The 21626-nt window shown below is 44.4% G+C and overlaps 1 protein-coding gene across 3 annotated transcripts in view; it reads left to right on the plus strand.

Moving 5' to 3' along the window:
- MCTP1 (multiple C2 and transmembrane domain containing 1) overlaps positions 1-21626 on the plus strand; it is a 1134628-nt gene that overhangs the window by 1084000 nt on the left and 29002 nt on the right. The gene's annotated exons all lie outside the window — the stretch shown is intronic.

The raw sequence follows: 21626 nt of genomic DNA on the forward strand, positions 1-21626 counted from the left end.
TTTTTTTTTTAACTTAAAAAAGTGATGTGACATAAACGATCGGATTTCCCACATATCCAACATAACTATGTTGGATATGTTGGAAATCGCGATTGTTGAGCCAATATAAAAATTTAAACCCCCTCACCCTCCTTAATCCCCCCCCCAGACTTACCACAACTCCCTGGTGATCGAGCGAGGAGTGAGGACGCCATTTCTGCAATCCTTGGCGAGAAGCATGTGATGCGGCGCCACGTGATTCCCGGCGAGTTCGCGCCAGAAGGCTCGTTCGGCCCAAAAGGAACTTTTGGCCAGCTTGGGGGGGCCTCCTGACCCCCCCAAGCTGGCCAAAAGTTCTTTTTGGGCCGAACGAGCCTTCCGGCGCGAACTCGCCGGGAATCACGTGACGCCGCGTCACTCGACGTGGCGCCGACGTCACATGCTTCTAGCCAAGGATTGCAGAAATGGCGTCCTCACTCCTCGCTCGATCACCAGGGAGTTGTGGTAAGTCTGGGGGGGGGATTAAGGAGGGTGAGGGGGTTTAAATTTTTTTTTTTGCACATATGGACATATACCCAACTCATTTAATTTTTTTTATGTCCATATAGACCGCAAATGGGACCCCCTTTGGACATATTGACATATGGACATAAACTTTTGCTCTGCACATCCCTAATAGAGAGCGTGAATTTTTAAAATCTTTTTTAGTTTTATTTTTCAGGTGTTATTTGCAGTGTCTGCTGTTTTGAAATATTTTATTAGTGTTTGTGACATTTAAAAAACATGTATATGAGTTTTTACGTATTTTATCTTTTAATCATCAGCTCTTTTTGAAATATTATTAGTATGTTTTTAGTATTATGATTATGTATTTATTTTATTTCTTGATTTTATTATTTGATATTTGAGGAATGGTGATGGTTCTGTTTTCTCATTGTTGCACTGCATAGAGAGTCTGGCTTCTTGTGGTTTCCAGTTCAGTTTTTGTCTGCACGTTTGCATTTCTGCTTTATGGTTGTTCTATTCAGTATTTGGTGAGGGTCTCTTTATGTTCTGCATGTGTGACTGAGGGAGGCATTTTCCTAATAGGTATTAGTGTATTCGGGCTTTCAGAGGATCAAGCTCATATCCAACACATATCACAATAAGCCTAATACCATATGGGTTCCAGGTGTTTTTTTTGCAGGGATTTCTTGTTGGCATCACAGCAGTGCATGTAAATATAATGCAAGTGATATTTTTACCTCAGAATACTGTACTTTGATATTTTTCATGTAAAATGTAAATGCATAACGCTTAACTGTGTGTGTGGAATGGGGAGGGGGGGATGCATTGTGTAAGGCTATAAGGTTAATTTGGGGCACCTAATACCCTTGCACCAGCCATTGCTACGGGGGGTGTCAGTTTTTAAAGTTTGTGTCACTGAAGGGAGCTGGGCTGGTTTTTGGGTGGGCCCAGGACAGAGAATGAATGAAGGGGGAGCACAGTAATTGTTCGCACAGGGCAGCAAAAAACCTAGCACTGGCCCTGTAATAAAACACAAACTTGTGAACAATTTTTTGCATTTGCGCTATATTCATGGCTTGGACAAAACCTCCGTTTCCACCATTAATGGCTTAAAGCAGCAGGCTGAGAACCAGGGAAGCCAGAGTTCAAATTCCGCTTTTTCCACTGATACTCCTTGTGTCCTTGGGCAAGTCACTTAACCTGCCACTATCTCAGATACAAACATAGGGGGTCATTACTAAACTGTGTTAATGTGCGGTAAATGAATCAATGCACAGGTAACAAAGGTACATTAAAAAGCTGCTTTAATGCAAATGCATGCAAAGCAACTCATTGCTATATAATTCAAATAATGCATCTTGCATTCAAGTTGCCAAGCTGCATTGTTCAATGGGAAGTTAACTATACCTCAAAAGATGTAGTTAACTATCCCCCAGGAGCATCAGAATGCACATTCTGATTCTCCCAGGATTTTGAGTTAAAGAGGTCAACCAGCCCCATATCCTGCCCATTCACTAACGTCCGAATTTTCAATGGCCTGAGTGTGTAAAATCCAAGGGTTGCACAAATGGCCGGGCCTTGCACGAGCAGAGCATATTTTAGAAAAGGCCCGGCCACGAACGCAACCCCTGATACACACAGAAGGCCCGGGCCATCGAAAAGGGGTGGGCCAGGGGGTGGGGTCTGGGTGGGGAGGGGCGGGGCGGGGCAGAGGCGGGGGCCAGCTGGGACAGTGGCCATTAGGCCCTGTCCCAGGGAAGCACGCACCACTAGCCGGCTGGCGCATAGAAGTTACTTCCGCTGAGAAAGGCCTTGTTGCATCACCGGGCATTTCTTTTGAAAATTCCCCCCCCCCCCCCCCCCGATAGGCATGTTAGAGTACACCCAGCCTGCACATGCATGCACGGATATTAAAATCCAGCGTGCGTCTGTGCATGGGAATCGTATTTTATAACATGTGCGTGCTGATGCGCGCATGTTATAAAATAGCCACGTCCATGTGTGCGTACTGGAAACCGCATGCACATGGCTGCACACGCTCTTCTTTTAAAATCAACCCCTAAGAGACTAAATCCATGGGGCTCTATTGGGATCCCCTCTTCCAAAAGTTTAAAAAAATCTGAGAAATTGCCTCTGGTCTCACCCCCCCCTCATTCTTAAGTTCCACGTCCTTGCTCTTTCCCCAAAATCCCCACCTTCCCTCTTTCCCCAAAATCCCCACCTTCCCTCTTTCCCCAAAATCCCCACCCATGACTCCTGCAAATGTACTTGATAGCTCGGTGGTCAAGCTGGTATGAGTACCCTCTAAGTGTGCCCAGTCCTGCAGTGCCATTTTCAAAATGGTACCAGCTGACCTCAGGGAAACCTTTCCCCTTATATTGGGGTAGATTTTATAATTTTGCACGAGCACGTACTTTTGTTCGCGCACCAGGCGTAGCCGCGCGTATCTTATAAAATCCGGGGTCGGCGCGTGCAAGGGGGGGCGCGCGCTGCCTGTTCCCTCTGAAATCAGAGCGGCCTCGGAGGGAACTTTCCTTCCGCCTCCCCTCACCTTCCCCTCCCTTCCCCTACCTAACCCACCCCCCCAGCCCTATCTAAACCCCCCCTACCTTTGTTGGCAGATTTACGCCTGCAGAAAGCAGGCGTAAATCTGCGCGCACCAGCAGGCTGCTGGCGCGCCATCACCCAACCCGGGGGCTGGTCCGGAGGCCTCGACCACGCCCCTGGGCTGGCGCCACGCCCCCGAAACACCGCGTCACTCACGGCACGCCCCCCGACACGCCCCTCTATGCAAGCCCCGGGACTTACAGGCGACCCGGGCGTATCTTATAAAATCCGGGGTCGGCGCGCGCAAGGGGGGCGCGCGCTGCCTGTTCCCTCTGAAATCAGAGCGGCCTCGGAGGGAACTTTCCTTCCGCCTCCCCTCACCTTCCCCTCCCTTCCCCTACCTAACCCACCCCCCCGGCCCTATCTAAACCCTCCCTACCTTTGTTGGCAGATTTACGCCTGCAGAGAGCAGGCGTAAATCTGCGTGCACCAGCAGGCTGCTGGCGCGCCATCACCCAACCCGGGGGCTGGTCCGGAGGCCTCGACCACGCCCCTGGGCTGGCGCCACGCCCCCGAAACGCCGCGTCACTCGCGGCCCGCCCCTGAAACGCCGCGTCACTCGCGGCACGCCCCCCGACACGCCCCTCTATGCAAGCCCCGGGACTTACACGCGACCCGGGCGTATCTTATAAAATCCGGGGTCAGCGCGCGCAAGGGGGGCGCGCGCTGCCTGTTCCCTCTGAAATCAGAGCGGCCTCGGAGGGAACTTTCCTTCCGCCTCCCCTCACCTTCCCCTCCCTTCCCCTATCTAACCCACCCCCCCCGGCCCTATCTAAATCCCCCCTACCTTTGTTGGCAGATTTACGCCTGCAGAAAGCAGGCGTAAATCTGCACGCACCAGCAGGCTGCTGGCGCGCCATCACCCAACCCGGGGGCTGGTCCGGAGGCCTCGACCACACCCCTGGGCCGGCGCCACGCCCCCGAAACACCGCGTCACTCGCGGCCCGCCCCTGAAACGCTGCGTCACTTGCGGCACGCCCCCCGACACGCCCCTCTATGCAAGCCCCGGGACTTACACGCGACCCGGGGCTTGGGCGCGCCGCCGAGCCTATGCAAAATAGGCTCGGCGCGCGCAGGATGGGTTTGGGGTAGGTTTTCGGGGGGTACGCGCGTACCCCTTTGAAAATCTACCCCTCTGTGAATTAGATTTTTTGGCAGGTTATCCCACAATGATAATGTAATTAAGCCCATCGGAAGGAAGGGATCCCTGTGGTCTTCAAAGCGCCTGTACATCATCTCTACACACTTTTTAGATTGATCCAATAAAAAGCATTGTAAGCTGCAAAGAAGCCCGTTTTTTCTTTTTTTTCTTTTTCTTTTGTAACAAACTGTACAGAAAAGAAACATGTAGCATCTTTTTGTGAGAGTGCAAATGGAACTCTGCTTCATAGAGAGTTACTGCGGTCTTGGACAAGGCATGAAGTTAGGTTCACCAGAGTTAGAGATTCAGGAACTTTTGTACGACAGTGAGAGGAGAAGAGATAGCCTTGTTCATGGTGCTACAGCAGCCCATAAACTTTAGTAAATTGAAACAACACATTGTCAAATTACAGGTCTGCCAGGGAATTTTTTATGCTTGTCCCATTTAAGTCAGTTGCTGTATTTTTCCATATATTAAATTCATTTTACCTTTTTGTCTCTTGTGAATAATGTGTAGCTACTGGGTTTTCTTCTTGAGAGATTTTTAAGCATGGAGATTGCAAGTTATATTCCTGATATAGTCAAAGAAGAAATAATGCTCTCTGAATGCCATTTTGGCATGATTTTTGAGATGGCAAAAAAAAAAAAAGCCTCAATTCCCTGCTATTCTGCTTCAAAAAAAATATTGTAAATAATGCTTAAAGAGAGAGCGAGGAGAAGATAAATTGCAGCAGTGGATGGCACATAGGCCAATAATATGGAGGCAGTCATTTCCAAAGTATGATTTAGGTGCTAGTTCTGAAAGGGTTTGATCTGTGCTTTATCGTAAAATAGCAAAGTAAAGTTTAAAAAGAATGCTGTTATCTGCTGAAAAGCTTTTTCTTCATTTAGAAAATTCATTCTTTGATATTTTTATTATTAAATTGTGTTGCATTGAACTAAGTGAAGTTTAGGATTGTTTCTTATTTAAGGCATCAGTTCAGCTTAGCCAGTCAAAAAGCTGACTTGCGTTGCAACTGCTGAGATACAGATATATGGAGCTGTCAAACTGCGTTGCTGCTATAACTATTTGTTGGGAAAATAACTTTAAAAAGTATTTTTTCCGTAACTTTCATAGATTGTATGCCGATAGCTCTTTTTTTTCTCTCATTCTTGTTTCCTGGATACTTTCACTGAGGCCTAAGAAAAAGGCAGCGCACTGCCTCCACTGCTGTCTGGTTTGCCCATGTCCTAAGAGAGGATCTCAAACTAGATCATAGCAATGAAAAGTAGAAGTCTGGGAAAGAAAACTACGAACTATTTTAGAGTTTTGGGGTTTTTTTTACCTTCTCTGGCATCAGATAGCAAAGAAGACAGCTATCATTGGGCTATTAAACACCGGTGATTTGTCACTGTAAATACAGAGGTAGACTGTGACAACTGAGGAAGATATCAGTGGACTTTAAAGGGATCTAGAAGGGATCTCTCTAGCCCAGCAGCAACAAACACATCAAGGGAGAGTCATCTTAGGGTAAAAGCAAATAGATTTTAGCACTTCTAGAAAAGGTAATTCTTTTCTTAGACAGCAGTGAAATTAGGGAGCAAGTAGCCAGTTGTGGCTGCAGCACTAAATAACTTCAGAAGAAAACTGGAAATGTTTTACAAGGGAAAGAAGCAAACGGGCACAATGGTGCAGTTAAAGTATAGGAAAAAGTACTAATCCAGCAATTTAAGATGCTTGTCATATTTGTGGTTTTGAAAGATGTTTTTCACAGTTTTCAGGACTGGCTACAAAGACACAGTATTTTTTTCAGTTTCCTCTAAATTACCATGTGGAGGTAGATTTCATGCAATTAGAAGTTAGGACTCACTGGACTCCTGGTCATCGGATTCTGAACAACTAAAACAAATCTCTGTGATAAAGGAGAATGTAATTGTGGCAGACGCTACCAGTCTAGCCACCAGATGTCACTGTTCCTGTAGTATAACATTCTAGTAAGGAGCCACCATACCCCTCAGTCCCTCCCACCAGGAGAGTCTGGATTGGATGACTGAAGACTATTTAGCCCAGCCATTTTATAAAACTTTGCATTCAGTTTGAGGAAGCAAGGGAAGAGTATAGATGTTTAAGTTTTACACTCTGGTGAGACCTCCCAACTTCACCCAAAAGGAATTTCTTTTAGAAGTGATACCTCATCGTTCACTCCCTGCCAGAGAGTCTAATTTATAGAAAGAGATTTTAAGTCTGATTCCCTTTATGGATAAAAAGGCTTTCATCAGGGAACCAAAGACCTGTGAGCCTTCTCTAAACCCTAGGTGGGCAAGCACCAGTGATGGATCCTATTGCGAGAGACAGTGAAGACAGAAGATGTATCCAGTTTAAATTTTAAAGTATTTTTTGGACTTTCGCAGATTGGGTAGGTTTTTGGATCCCCTTCCCCATTGGGATTCCAGTGCTGAGAACTTACCTGATCCTACTGACTTTTTCCCAAGAGAAATCCCTCAGAAATATTAATAAATAAAGGATGAAAGAACCACTAAGGAAAGAAGAACAAGAGCAGGAGACCCCAATCAGATCTCCACACACCAAGGGACCAGGACGGGCTGGGTGTCCAAGGAGAAGATGTCTAAAGATAGGATTTCTACAGTAAAGTTGGGGACCCATCCTCTAGGATTCCCTCACAGCTGCTGAGTACACTGCACACATTAAAAATCACCATAGGCTACCCAGATGCCTGAAAAAAAAGACACCTACCTACCTAGATCCACACATGTACCAACATTCAGATGTAACTTCAATATTATGAATGGATGGACTTTAATTTATGAGTATTGAACAGTAAACTTTTATTTAATACCCAGACCTGGCCCTACCTAAGTTATTACAGCCTCTCATCTCATGGGAAACACTACTATAGTATACATACACTGGGAACCTTTTAACATCGTCTGGGCTACAAGCGAGAGCTCACCCCATAAAAAGAATCCCTCCCCAAGAACTGAGAGTCAAGCGTGGGATGGAATTGCACCTGAAGATAAACAAATTACAGGGTCATTCATCAAATTGCGTTATGGCGTTATTTTCATAATGCATGTGATAATGCATAACGTATGCAAATTTTTAAAATTTAGTCAAAAGGGAGGAGTTTGTGCGGAGTTTATTAAAATGAGGGGTGTTTAACATTGCATGAGATAGCGCATGATTTAGTGCCGGAAATAACTAAACCTTTTTTCCTGGCGTTATGCCCAAAATGGGATCTGTGATAAATATTGCAAATCCCATTTCGGGCAGGGAAAGGAGGAGGGGGGGGGGAGAGTGAGAGAGATTCTGGGGAGGCACACATATTAGTCAACCTTTTATACCACTGTAAGAGGGGCCGTTCTGAACACGGGGTGATGTTTTGGTGGTGGGCTAGGTTTTGGGGGGCAGTTTTACATGCACAGTCAGAGGTATGAACAGCACAGTAGACATCAGTGAAGATTTTATGTGATTTGGAAGGATGAAAGGTACACAAAGATGAAATTTGTACAATGTATTCTTGACCTAGCTTGATTCACTTTCTACTTAGCTGCTGTCAAGCTAGATCTAGAGTACAATGTACAGATCTCATCTTTGTGTACCTGTCATCACTTTATAACTCATGGGTGACACCACCATTGCATCTTCTATTTAATTTTGTGTTTTGCATTTGTTTTTTTATTTATTTGGCACTTTCAAAACGAAAGCATTCTTTGCATGTATGACCAATACACTCATCACTGAAGCAGAACAATTGTGAACCTGGGGAAGACCTAGAAAACGGATTAATAAAGGTTAGACCAAAAAATCAGTGAAGAGAGATTTGAAGATTTAGAAAGTTCAAGCAAGGGGAATCTCAAAAGGCAGATAAGTTAAAAAGCAATGTGAGAGTAGAGCAAACACATGCAATCTCTATGTATTGCAGAGAGGAAAACAGAAGGAATTCTGAATATGACGGAAACAAGTATGAAGGTACATAAGAAGAAAACATAAGATATGACATACTCGGCCAGAACAAAGGTCAATCAAGCCCAGTATCCTGTCTCCAGCAGTGGCCAATCCAAGTCCCAAGTGCATCCAAATGATTGTCAGGAACATAGCCCAGGGGGTAACCCTCCAGACAATCCAAAAGCCCTATCGGACTACAGGTATGCATGAACACCTGTGTCATGGTGTGACTGACACAATCCCAAGCCTGACCATGGTCCACGCCATTGGCAGGTGAGCACATCCAGGCACTAGCTAGGCTGAAGCTGAAGACTCAGAGTCTAAACAAGATGAGGACCAGGCAAAAACTGAAGACAAGGAGTCCCAGCAACATGAGGAACCAGATGAACACTGAGAACAAAGACCAAACAAACCAAGGTAGGATCAAGGCTCCAGAAGAGAACACATGGGAACTTGGGAAATCAGAACCAGAACTCAGGAACTTAGAAGACTATGGAACAGGACTAGGAACTCAGGTACAGAACTCCGAAGACTTGGAACAGGACACAGGCCTGAAGGCTGAAGACACCGGAGCGCTGAGGTGGACTGAAAACACAGGACCCTGACCAGATGCTGAACCAGGCTGAAGACTCCAGGCACTGGAACAAGGCGAAGACCAAGACACTGGAAACAGCTGAAGACCAGGATTCTGAACAAGACGAAGACCACAGGAAACAGGTGACCTTGTGAAGGTGATGGGGAATAGACTGAGATGCCCTTTTATAGGGCAGCTGAAGGATGATGTTGACTGAGGGCATCGCGGGCCCTTTAACCACAGCAGGCACGCACACAAGTGCACCTAGAGAGCCAAAAGCAGGAGCGTCAGCAGCATTGAGCTACAAGATAACTGGAGGCTAATCTCCTGCCACTGGAAGTGGCATCAAGGCACAGGGAAAATGGGGAATGGCAGTGCCCAGGGCCATGCAGAAACAAAAGTGGTGATGGGGTTCGCCACCGGAGACTTCCGGTGAGTGAAGCTGCTCGCAGGCCCTCCCGCAAGTGTTAACATAACAAGTACTTGGCAAATACCCAAACATTAAATAGATCCCATATTACTAATGTCGGCAATAAGCAGTGACTACTTCCTGTTGATTAATAGCAATTTATGGACTTCTCCGCCAGGAACTTATCCAAACCTTTTTTAAATCCAGTTACATTTGCTGTCTTAACCACTACCTCTGGCTACGAATTCCAGAGCTTAATGGTGTGTTGAGTGAAGATTTTTCTCTGATTTTGTTTTAAATGTGCTACTTACTAACTTCAAGGAGTGCCCCCTAATCCTTGTATTATCCGAAAGAGTAAATAACCATTTCACATTTACCTGCTCAAGTCCTTTCATGATTTTGTAAAACTCTATCACATCCCTCCCTCAGTCATTTTTTCTCTAAGCTGAACAGCCCAAACCTCTTTAGCTTTGCCTCATAGAGGAGCCATTCCATGCCCTTTATCATTTTGGTCACCCTTCTCTGTACTTTCTCCAGTGCAACTATATCTCTTTTGAGATGCGGCAACCACAATTGCACACAGTATTCAAGGTGCTGTCTAACCCTGGAGCATTACAGAGGCATTATGACAGCTTCCGTTTTATTTGCCATTCCCTTCCTGATAATTCCTAATATTCTGTTTGCTTTTTTGACTACAACAGCACTCTGAGCCAATGATTTCAATGTAATGTAAACTGTGATGCCCAGCTCTTTTTCTTGGGTGGTAACTCCTAAAATGGAACCCAACATCATATAGCTACAGCATGGGTTATTTTCCCTATATTCATCACCTTGCACTTGTCCACATTCAATTTCATCTGCCATATTGACGTCCAATCCTCCAGTCTTGCAATGTCCTCCTGCAATTTATCACAATCTGCTTGTGATTTAACTACTCTGAATAATTTTGTGTCATACCTCTTTCCAGATCATTTATATATATATAGGAAGCAAAAACATACAGAGGGCCAGTTTCAAAAAGGCTGCATATTGGCAAAGTACATGGGTGCTTTCTGCATGCAGTCTTTACACTTATTTTCAGAGAAACTTCTTGGGTTGTAACATAGATGCACTAAAAGTGCCCGCAGACTTTGCACCTATTATTTTGTGCCAGCGGCCAGAGGAGCGAAAAATAATGTATGCCATGTTGAACATATCTTGTACATATGCTGTTTTCCTCCCCTGAACTGAACGCCATCTCCTATTCTGGCTGCAGGCAATATACATACATTGTAGAAGCCCGTGTATACTCTGGGCAGGGTGGGGAGGGCAGTTCCAGACAGGGCGATTTAGCCATGTTAATCCTTTTCAACTTGACTAGATTGTTTTGGAAATTGTCCTCCCCAAGAGTAAAGAAGGGATTAAAGTTTGAAGGGAGAAGTACCAGTTCAAGCTAAAGAACCAGTGCAGGGAATAAGGAAGAGAAGTGGCATAGTCATAGCAGAAACAATGGAAAATAAAAAAAAAGGCAGCAGGAGGTTTGATGTACCTGGAATGAATTAACAGAACGAAAGCTGATAAAGGTAGAATAATCCATCAATCCAGATGCCCAATCACTATAGCATGCAAAAAAACTTCCAATTCTGAGGATAGAAGTAACTTCTGAATTATGGGGCTCTTTGCAGTCTTAAGTAAGAGTTTAGCACTGCTTGAAAGTGAACAAGAAAGGGTAGAGTAAAGAGAAGCTTTTTCTAAATGGCACTTTAAATGGCTGCTTACACAGTCTTGACTGCAATTGCTTCAGACACTCCTTTTCAGAGGAGTTATGCATGTAAAAGTAGCATATATTGAAGCAATTTTCAAAAGTCCATTTACGCACATAAAACCTTTTGAAAATTCAGCCCTATGGAGTGGATTTTCAAAGGAGTTACACACATAAAAGTAGCAATTTTTAAAAGCTCATTTATAAAATCTTTTGAAAATTACATTTTCAGTTGGAGTGACACAGTCTATATGAGGTAGAAAGCACTCTATCTGCTCTACTGGATTAACACATCATTGCTACAATATATGCTTTTTCAGTAGACCACTTCATAATGTTCCCTTCATCACAATGTCCCTCTAATTCATAACACTGGGGAACAATTTTTAACTTAATTCTTGTTCAGTTCGATTTTTCAGCTGTTATAGACTTAAATAGGAATGCTGATTTCAAAACTGCAGTTTGTTTTCTTCTATCATGTCAAGTTTTTTCTCTACAGCCTATCTTAGGCCTAGATTTATCAAAATGCACTAAATATCGCATGCGATAGGAAAAGGGGTGTGTTTTATGGTAATAGGCTGTTTATCGCAAAGTGCGTTATTCTTAGCGCTTCGCATAGGTATTACCGCAAACTGCGATAACATTTTTGCACTTTGCAGTAAGTGCCAGAATTGTTGTAATTACTACCTACGACCACTGTGGTGGAGAGATGTTTTTGCAAATAGCATTTTCAGTATTTTAAGCTGCTAGGGGAGACAAAGCATAGCCTACTACCACTGGGGGGGGGGGGGGGGGGAGAGAGAGAGAGAGAGTGCCTAGCTATAAGGCCCTCATACTAGGTAGGTATTTATACCTCTATAGGAGGCCCACCTAGTTACTCGAGGTGAGGTTTAGGTATTAGTGTAGGGGTTAGGGGCCACTTTGACATTCAGAAAGCGACATACGAACAGAACAGTGCACTCTTGTGAAGATTTGATGACCTTCGGAGTGAGGAAATTCACCCAAAGCTGAGATTTGTGCAATGTTCTCTCAACCTAGCTTAATGTTAGCCATATAGCACTTTCATAAATGACCCCCTTAATGCGACCACTCTAAGCTGGTTGAGCCTGGATCGAGGGAAGCACTAGTGCTCTCTTATTGGCTGAGAACAAACCTCCCTCGAGTGGGGAGGGGTGAGGGATGACCTTGGAGACTAGCGACAGGTTCATACTTGTCTAGGCTACTTATTTACACATGAGACAGTGTGGTGAGAGCTTGTCTGCCACTCTATATAGTGAATTGTATTCCAAAGTGTAGTCCGAGTTCTGTCTATATACAAGGCATTAGCAGAATTTATTTTTTTATTTACGTACGTACTTATTTCCTTTCCTTCAGATCATGTCTGCCTCTGCTATTTCTCGTCGTAAGTGCCTAAACAACCCTGATTCATTTTGTTATATCTGTGGCAGTTTCACCATTCCCAGTCAAAGGACAAACATCAGCGCATTTGTCAGGCAAGCCTATTTTGCATATTTTAAAGTAAACCTTGGTGATCAAGATAAGTCATGGGCCCCTCTCACAAGGTGTGCAAGCAGTGTGTCAAGTGTTTACGGATGTGGACGAAGGGAACACGTGATAAATTGCCATTTGGTATACCTATGGTTTGGTGAGAGCCCAGAGATCATTAAAGTGACTGTTACTTTTGTATAGTGAAAACATCAGGATATAACAAGAAAAATGAATGTATAATAAAGTATCCTAGTCTACCATCAGCTATAGACCCAGTGCCTCATTCAGCTGAAATCCAAGTGCCAGTTTTCATTGAACTACCTTCTTTCGAAAAACAGGAGTATGGTGAAGAACTGAGTGACAGCAACAATGGGGATTTTGAAATTGAAGAGGACTCATTTTGTAAGGATTTGATTAGCATGAGTTGAATGATTTGGCATGAGATTTGGGACTATCCAAAAAGGCTTCAGAACTCCTAGCATCAAGACTGCGCAAGAAAAACTTGCTTGAAAAAGGAGCGCAGGTATCCTACTTTTGATCAAGAGAAAGTGCATTTCTGCAGTACTTTCGAAGTGATGGTGGCTTTGTCTATTGCCATAACATACATGGTTTAATGGAGGAATTGGGAATTCCAATCTATAACGCAACTGAAGTGTGTCCTCCTCCACAATGGCAATTTATTTGGTGCAGTCCCAATTGGCCATTTAGTTTGTTTTTGTGAAGATTATGAAGACATAAAGAGAGTCATTGATCTGTTGCAATATCACAAGCACAATTGGATCATCTGTGTTGACCTTAAAATGGTCTGCTTCCTTCTTGGTCAGCAACGCAGATACCCCAAGTATCCTTGTTTTCTGTGTATGTGGGACATCAGAGCTCGTGAGAAGCTTTGGGTGTAGTCGAATTGGCCTCCAAGATCTGACCGCAAACCTGGTGATCCAAACATTCTACATGAGCCACTTGTTGACAGAAAGAACATTATATTTCCACCTTTGCACATAAAACTGGGTCTCATGAAGCAATTTGTTAAAGCTTTGCCAACTGAAGGAGACTGTTTCAAGTATCTCATTTTGGCATTTCCTAGCCTGTCATTTGAAAAGATAAAGGCCGGTGTGTTTGACGGTCCACAGATTCGGCAGCTCATTAAAGATGAACATTTCATCAGGACAATGTCAGAACTCAAAAGAATGCTTGGTTGTCATTCAAAAACCTTGTCAATGACTTTCTTGGAAATACACGAGCACAGAATTATACCAAAATTGTCCAGAAACTCTTGGAGAGCTTCAAAATGCTTCGTTGCAACATGAGCATCAAGGTGCATTTTCTGCATAGCCATCTTGCTGACTTCCCGAAAAACCTTGGTGCAGTCAGTGATGAGCAAGGTGAACGATTCCACCAAGATTTGAAGGTCATGGAGGCACGGTATCAGGGTAGATGGGATGTACATTTGATAGCTGACTATTATTGGAGCATCAGGCGAGATTGTCCACAGATTGAACACCTTCTGGAAAGCTATAAGCGTAAATATAGCAAAATTGCTTACCTTGTAATAGGTGTTATCCCAGGACAGCAGGATGTAGTCCTCACATATGGGTGACATCGGTAATGGAGCCCTATGTACGGAAAACTTCTGTAAAAGTTTCTATGAAACTTTTGACTGGCACCAGAGTGCCTACTGAGCATGCCCAGCATGTCATGATATTCCCTGCCACAGGGGTCTCCCTTTAGTCTTTGTTTGTAGCAAATAGCGTTAGCCAAAAATAAAATAATAAAACGTATCGGACCCAACTCCGCGGGGTGGCGGGTGGGTTTCGTGAGGACTACATCCTGCTGTCCTGGGATAACACCTATTACAAGGTAAGCAATTTTGCTTTATCCCAGGACAAGCAGGATGCTAGTCCTCACATATGGGTGATTAGCGAGCTAGAGGCTGATTCATTTGGTGCTGAAACGACCGTAAGGTATTGTTATTGGAATGAATCAGTCGAAATCACAGCAGGTTGGATGAAGAAGGAGTTGGGGTTAAACTGGAAACAAGTTCTTTAAGACAGATTGTCCATATGCTGAATCTTGTCTTCCCTCTTTGTCTAGACAGTAGTGAGCTGCAAAGGTGTGAAGAGAACTCCATGTTGCTGCTTTACAAATGTCCAGAATAGGTACAGAGCGAAGGTGTGCTACTGAGGTTGACATTGCTCTGACTGAATGTGCGTTTACTCGCCCTTGGAGAGTAAGGCCTGATTTTTCATAACAAAATTGTATGCAATCTGCTAGCCAGGTTGACAGAGTATGCTTACCCACTGCTTTACCTGGTTTGTTTGGATCATAGGACACAAACAGCTGATTTGATTTTCTTTGGGCTGCAGTGCGGTTTAAATAGAAAGATAACGCACGCTTACAGTCCAAAGTGTGTAAGGCTCTCTCTCCCTGGTGAGAGTGAGGCCTAGGAAAAAATGTAGGTAAAACTATGGTTTGGTTTAAATGAAATTCCGTGACAACCTTAGGAAGGAATTTTGGATGTGTACTGAGGACTACTCTGTCATGAAGGAACTTCGTGAAGGGTTCGTAAGTTACTAGGGCCTGCAGTTCACTGACCCTTCTAGCTGATGTAATGGCTATGAGAAATACCGTTTTCCAAGTAAGGAATTTAAGGTCACAGGTATTTATGGGTTCAAATGGAGAACGCATAAGCTTGGTTAAAACTACGTTCAGGTCCCATTGAATGCTTGGGGAATGAATTGGAGGTTTAATGTGAGTTAGGCCTCTCATGAATTTACTGACGAGAGGCTGCGTGGAGATCGATGCATCTCCTAGCTTGTTATGATAAGCTGAGATTGCACTTAAGTGTACCCTTACAGATGACGTCTTAAGACCAGAGTCTGAGAGATGGTAAAGGTAATCTAGTAGCGAGGTAGTGGGGCAAGTGAAAGGATCTAAATCTTTCTGAGTGCACCATAAAGTAAACCTTTTCCATTTGTAGGAATAATTCTTTCTAGTGGAGGGTTTACGTGCAGCTATTAGTACCTGAGATATACTAGTTGAAAGGTTGAATGGTTGTAAGATCAGGCTTTCAACATCCATGCTGTCAGGGACAGGGATTGAAGGTTGGGATGGCGCAACTGACCCTGTTCCTGAGTTATGAGATTGGGAGCTACTCCCAGGCGAATGGGATTCCTGACTGAGAGATCTAGCAGTGTGGGGAACCATACTTGTCGAGGCCAATATGGGGCTATGAGTATCATTGTCCCCTTGTCCTGTTGTAGCTTTACTAAGGTTTTGGTTATGAGCGGTATTGGTGGATACGCGTATAACAGGCCTGAGTTCCAATGGCGGGCAAACGCGTCCTTTGGTAAGCTGTTCTGCCGGAAGAGGAGAGAGCAGTAATTGTTCACCTTGTAGTTCAGATGTGACGCAAAGAGATCTATTGTTGGTTGACCCCAGCGTTGAAATATCTTGATTGCTAACGCTGGGTCGAGGGACCACTCGTGTGGTTGAAAGTGACGGCTGAGGCGATCCGCTACTGTGTTGTGGATGCCTGCTAGGTAGGTGGCCCGTAGTAGAATTGAGTGTGCTAGGGCCCAGTCCCATATTTGAGCCGCTTCCTGGCAAAGGAGGTACGAGCCCGTACCACCCTGTTTGTTGATGTACCACATGGCTACTGTATTGTCCGTTTGGATCAGAACAGTCTTGTGTGAAAGGCAGTCCTTGAATGCATATAGAGCATAGCGTATAGCTCGAAGCTCCATGAAATTTATCTGAAAGGAGGCTTCTTGCTTTGTCCACTTGCCCTGTGTTTTCAGATGAGCAATGTGCGCTCCCCATCCCAAGGTGGACGCATCTGTAGTTAAAGTCACTTGTGAAACTGGTTGTTGGAAAGGTAGGCCTTTGAGCAAGTTGATTGGTGATGTCCACCAGAGAAGGGAATACTTCAGCTCTGGTGTTATCTGGATGTGAGTGGACAGTGGTTGAATGGCTTGAATCCATTGAGATTTGAGTGTCCATTGCATTAGTCGCATGGTCAGTCTGGCCATGGGAGTGACGTGAACTGTTGAGGCCATGTGTCCGAGTAGGATGAGGCACTGATGAGCTGTGACTGTATATTGATTGCGAATAGAATGTACTAGGAGAACGAGCGATTGAGCCCGGTCTTTCGGAAGAAAAGCCTTTGCTGTGATGGTGTTGAGATCTGCACCTATGAACTGCAACTGGTGAGATGGTGTGAGCTGGGATTTGTTGTAATTGATGAGAAATCCCAAGGAGTGAAGCAATCTTATTGTGAGATGGAGAGAAGTGACAGCTCCGCTCTGTGTATGACTCTTGATGAGCCAATCGTCCAAGTAGGGGAACACATGTACTTGTTGCTTGTGAAGATGTGCCACCGCTACTGCTAGACACTTTGTGAACACTCGAGGTGCTGAGGCAAGGCCGAAAGGTAGCACCCTGTATTGGAAGTGTTGACCTTGTACCAGAAATCGTAGGAACTGTCGATGAGGTGGAAATATGGGAATGTGAGCGTAAGCGTCTTGAAGATCCAGAGAGCAGAGCCAATCTCCTTTTTGAAGAAGAGGTAGCATGGTGCCTAAGGACACCATCCTGAATTTTTCCTTCTTTAAAAATTTGTTGAGATTTCTTAGGTCCAGGATAGGACGTAGACCCCCGGTTTTCTTTGGAATGAGGAAATATCGGGAGTAGAATCCTGTGCCCCACTGAGGCCTGGGAACTCTTTCGATGGCCCTGGCAGTCAGGAGGGTAGATAATTCTGCTTGCAGGATTGTGTAATGATGAGACACTGTCCAAGACGGAATAGGGGGATTGTCTTTTGGTACAGTGAGGAAGTCCAAGTGGTACCCCTGAGATATGATTGAGAGTACCCATTGGTCTGTAGTGATGGAGGTCCAAGTTTGAAGATGGTGAGCAACTCGGCCTCCAACCGGTACTTGTGGATAGGGATTTTGATAATGACTCATGCCCTCTGGTTGAACTTCAAAATCCGGAAGTGGACGCCGCAGGCGGAGGTTGTTGAGGCCTAGCAGGTCTTTGGCGAGGCTGAGACCGTTGAGCAGGTCTTTGTTGTCTGGGCCTGGCTACTGGTGGATAATACCGCCTAGGGCGGTAATATGGCTTTCTTTGTTCCCTTCTTGGAGGCCTCCTTGAAGGTTGATGTACCTCTTGTGGCAGCTGAGAAAGCTGTTTGAGGGTTTCTGTATGGTCCTTGATGGTGGCTACTGCCTCCTTGACCTTATCGCCAAAGAGGTTCTCCCCTAAGCAAGGCAGGTCCGCTAAGCGCTCCTGTACTTCTGGTCTGAGCTCTGATGATTTAAGCCAGGCCCATCTTCTCGCTGTTATTCCAGCTGCAGACAATCTGGAGGTTGTCTCGAATGAATCATACGTGGCCCGAACCTCGTGTTTCCCTGCCTCTAGGCCCTTATGTACTAGGTTTTGAAAACCTTCCTGAAGATGGTCAGGTAACTGCTGAGACAGGGATTCAACTTGCTTCCATAGGTCACGCTGGTACTGGTTCATAAAAAGCTGGTATGAATTTATTCTAGCTACCAGCATAGCAGCTTGGAAGATTTTTCGACCAAGATTGTCCAAGAACCTATTATCCTTTCCAGGAGGTATGGAGGCGTGTTGCTTTAATCTTTTGGCCTTCTTTTGGGCCGACTCGACCACCACTGACTGGTGCGGTAGTTGAGTTTTTTGGAACCCCGGGATGGGTTGTACTAGGTAAGTGGCATCCGCCCGCTTATTAACAGCTGCCACCGACCCAGGGTGTTCCCATATCCTGTACATAAGTTCTTGTAAAACTTCATGAACAGGAATAGCAAGAATTTCCTTGGGAGGGTCCACGAATTGAAGCACCTCCAAGGTTTTTTGCCTGCTGTCCACTTCAGAGATGAGAGAAAAGGGAATTGTTTGAGACATCTCCTTAATAAAGTTGGAGAAAGAGAGATCCTCCGGTGGTGACTTTCTTCTATCTTCTGGGGGAGAAGGCTCAGAAAGGAGGTCTTCATCCGAGGAGAATTCTTCGTCACTATCATCCAGAGGGAGCTCCAACGGCCTAGTAGGCTTAGCTGGCATTTCAGAAAGTGGAGTCTGAGGTCTGAGGGGTGGTGGGACACCCGAAGGACCTGGTATTGGCTCTTGACTGTCATCTACATCTATAGGTTGTGGTAGAGATGAGAAGCAATGTATTAGTGAGTCCAGCTTGTCCATTAATGGTTGAAAAATGGACTCTTGAGAAGGCATCGAGGGTGCCATCGGGATCGATGGCCGTGGTGGAATCGATGGTACCCGGGGAATCGGCAATGCTGAATCCGGTGGCTGCGGCCTAGGTAGAACCGGTAATGGAATCGGCGCCATCGAGGAGAGCGGTGATTTCCTTGGCATCGGTAGTGAAGGAATCGGTGATGGAACCGGAGATCCTCCTATGACCGGTGTCGATGGCAGAACCGGAGTGGCAGGCCGTGGCATCGCCTCGATAAAGGCATCCTTAACCGCTTGACGTATGTAACTGTCAAGTTCCGCCCGCATGGATGATGTGAACAGAGCACCCATGGGGGGAGGCGGTGGCGGCGACAGTAGTACGACCTCAGGGCCCTGAGGAGGTACGATTCCTTCCGCCGGAATCGGCGAGGGTTGGCCTGTCGGTGGCTCGGAAGCCTTACTTTGGAGCCGGGCTTTCTTACTCGGTGCCCCGTCCTCCGCCGATGGCTCGCCGGGTATCGGAGCGATGGTTGCTGGTTGCGGCCTGCGATGCCGATGGCGATGTTTATCTTTTTCGCGCCCTTTTTCGCTACTCGATGTGGACGCTCTGGACGATGGTGAGGGGGAGGAAAAAGGAGCGTCTCCCGAGTCACCGGAGTGACGTTTCTTCAAGACCACTTTCCTAATCGCCCCAGCCGGAGACGATTGTGTGGAAGTAGACGGAGCAGTAATCAGTTGAATTTTGAATAATTGCTCCATCTTGTCCATCCGTAGACGTCGACCTTTCGAGGTCATCGTAGCGCATAAGGGACAATTTTTTACATCATGACCTTCACCAAGGCAAAGTACACAGTCTTGGTGAGGGTCTGTAATAGACATATTTCTCGCGCATTTCGGACATTTTTTAAAACCTGTAGCCATTTTGTGGCCGGGCAGCCGTCGACGGCCTAAGGCTCAGGTAAATTTTGTTTTTAATCAAAAAACGGCACGGAACCGCGAGAACGGGAAAAACTCACCGCGATGATCAAACTAAGGGAGACCCTCTGCGGTTGAAGTTTTTTAAAGCTTTCCGTAAGGAAAATATGTGGAGAATCCCACAGGACTCCTGATAACCGCGAGGCTAATTGCTTCGCGGAAAAAAGAAGACTAAAGGGAGACCCCTGTGGCAGGGAATATCATGACATGCTGGGCATGCTCAGTAGGCACTCTGGTGCCAGTCAAAAGTTTCATAGAAACTTTTACAGAAGTTTTCCGTACATAGGGCTCCATTACCGATGTCACCCATATGTGAGGACTAGCATCCTGCTTGTCCTGGGATAATTACCTTAATATATATGTTTGGTAGCAGAACTTTACTACTTTTACACAATTTGACTTACAGTAACAATATATATAGCCTTTGATTAAATAAAATAACTGTAAATAAACAGTATATTCAGGTAATTTTTTCTCATTGCCTTTGTATGTACATTTTATATGATTTTTGGGAAAGAGCATTGTCACTGGCTGGTCCTGTACTCTGGAATACCATGCCACTCAAAATAAGACTACAGACAAATCTGAAATTATTCACAACTAATCTGAAAACCTGGCTTTTTAAACAAGCATTTTATAAAGATAAAGAAAAGGAGAAAAATAGTTGAGTGAGAAGGATGCACCAAGCTAGAAGTTTTTAGTAACCTACATAAGCATATTAATGTTAAAATCAAACTGCCTAATTTGTTCTTAACAATCAGGTTTAACTTACCCACCTAGTTTATTATTTTAAATTGTTACCGTACTATGATGGCACACGAGTAATTTGTAATCTATACCACCCATATTTCTCTTTATCGTGCCCTTCTGTAAATCGTTGTGATGGTATTTAACTTAACGATGGTATAGAAAATTTATTTAAATAAATAAAAACAAAAGGAGGGTATCCTGTACCTTACAAAGTTGACATGATAGAGGAAAACTGGGGTCATTTTTGGATTCAGATGTCAAAAGTTAGTCAAAACAAGTGTCAGATCTAACTCAACGAAAATTGTGTTCCCCATAATTGTTCAATATCCAGTGGCAGTGAAATCAGGAAATAAGTAGTAGAGTGACCAACTACATGAGACTGTCATTTATTCCTCAGTTTCCTGGTTTGTAGTAACGTAACTTGTGATCACCCTATAGTCAATGTCATCCAAGAATAAATACCCAGATATGGGAAGGGCATGCTTTCATACATTGTGCTTTTTGGGCCTATCTTTAATTACAGTAAACAGAATATTGCAAACTCATTATTTGTCTAAATAACAATTATAGTAGAAATTTTTTTGCACAAGCAATCCAACAAGTAATTACTCTGTTTGTATTTAAGATTATTTCATTTACCCACCTCCTTCCCCACATACAGACACATTTTTCCAAGAGCTCTTTTCACGGGCATCTCCCCTATACTCTTGCAAAGAGGTAACTCAGGCACAAGGCTCCAAATGGTGTTTCTCATTCTCTGCATACTTGACAAAAGCCTGCTTAAAATCTGGTTCCCTGTAAATATTTTAGCACAAGTAGTAACCTGAAAATAAGTAATAATACATTATTCCCTAGTTAAAGCAATTCATAATCTGTAACTGATTACTTTCAAAAGTGATAACAGTGATTAACACATTGACAAAGTCCAACCCAGCCTCCCATACCTCCACAGATACAATATATGGATTTTTTTTATTTAAAGAAATGTCTTCCTCCTCCCAAGATCTACTGGAAGCGAACTGAATCTAGGTCTTGGGTTGCACCACAGCTATACAAGTCTTACAGTACTGAAGTACTAGTACATTAAATATTTATCCTTAATGGTTCAACTATCAAGATGACTTTATTCTAGACATAAAATTAGGAAGCAGGAAAAAACTAATACAATGGGAAGCTATATTAGATACCACCGTGATCAAAAATTCAATATTATGTACATCGCTTTGGAAGATTTTATTGTAAATCCTGTAAAGTAATTCATAAATTTTATTAAATAAATATTAATATGGCAACTTTCAAACAGGTG

Source organism: Rhinatrema bivittatum, chromosome 1, assembly GCF_901001135.1.
Source record: "Rhinatrema bivittatum chromosome 1, aRhiBiv1.1, whole genome shotgun sequence".
Lineage (NCBI taxonomy): Eukaryota > Metazoa > Chordata > Amphibia > Gymnophiona > Rhinatrematidae > Rhinatrema > Rhinatrema bivittatum.